At 38.3% G+C, this 1,215-nt stretch overlaps 1 long non-coding RNA gene across 1 annotated transcript; it reads left to right on the forward strand.

Annotated features, from left to right (window-relative positions):
* The first annotated feature begins 246 nt into the window (after nt 1-246).
* On the forward strand, nt 247-899 carry LOC120974661 (uncharacterized). The gene is made up of 2 exons (XR_005770009.2): nt 247-448; nt 627-899. It is a non-coding gene; the product is annotated as an uncharacterized lncRNA (long non-coding RNA).
* The last annotated feature ends 316 nt before the right edge of the window (nt 900-1,215 follow it).

The raw sequence follows: 1,215 nt of genomic DNA on the forward strand, positions 1-1,215 counted from the left end.
ACTATGACAAGTAGTTCATATTAACGAAGTATTTGTAGCAAATGTATATGCACACGCGCACCACCTTCAACATGTAGAAGTTAAATGCATATATTATTATACTCCATAAATATGGTGGTTCACATCTCTTTCAGAACGACTTTCATGCTGATAGAGCCACATCTTGTAGATAGAGTATCAGAATTGCAGCATGCAGCTAGAAGTTAAAATGACCACATTATTATACTCAATAAATTTGGTGGTTCATATCTTCTTTCAGAACGGGTTCCATGCATATCTTTGACTTTTTTAGGTCTCATCTTTCCAGGCTATATGCTATATATATGACCCATTTTGATGTGCATCTCTTCCAAGCTTGCTTTTTGATTGTTTTCTGAAGACATTGGAGTTGTCAAGGTGCCAAGCCTGTTATGCCAGCTACTGCTCATGCCTCTTCTTTTCGTTCCTGGTAAGTGTTGTCTGAAAATTCCACAGGAAGAAAAGTCACTTCCTCAGTGCACTTTTATACAGTTGCCACTCATATGTGAAATTTTTAATCCATGCTACTTCTTTCTATTCTTGTTTCTATGTGGAACATCGTAGAATCTAATTTTTTATGTACATCATATTGTGTGGATGTTTTGTAGGCTCGGAAGCCGAGACCTGCACTTATGAGTGTAGGACCTATAGCACTCTTCTATGTAAGAAGCATAAATGTGTTGAGGCCTGCCACAAGGAGGGCTATACCAGTGGGTTTTGTTACCTGCTCCCCAAAATTTGTTACTGCCAAAAAGAGTGTTGAATAAGAAAAATCTTGCAACTGTTGTAGGATGTGTGATGTAACAATAAATAAGGTTGTGTACTATGATTAAGTGACAATGAGCAATGGCCGAAGTTACGGCTCAACCAAACATTCCATACTTTTTGGCTTAAAGAACAAAGACGGCTGCTCAAGATATAGGAATATCTAACACATGTTAAAGTGCTAAAAAATCACATGCTAGCTAGAATTGGAGATGTGATGACTTACATCACAACCGTCCACCAATGTTTTTCATATCATCCTATCTAGTGTATGTCCTTCCCTTCGGTGCTGCATCATGGAATCTTGATGATGTCATTTTGAATCATGTTTTTCGTAGTGTTTTTTGCATCGTACACACACCACTACAGGTTGGTCCAAACGCGACAGTCCCATTAGAGACCCTTTGACGAAACTGTGTGTGATGCATTAAT

The sequence above is a fragment of the Aegilops tauschii genome, chromosome 2 (assembly GCF_002575655.3).
Source record: "Aegilops tauschii subsp. strangulata cultivar AL8/78 chromosome 2, Aet v6.0, whole genome shotgun sequence".
In the NCBI taxonomy this organism is placed as follows: Eukaryota; Viridiplantae; Streptophyta; class Magnoliopsida; order Poales; family Poaceae; genus Aegilops; species Aegilops tauschii.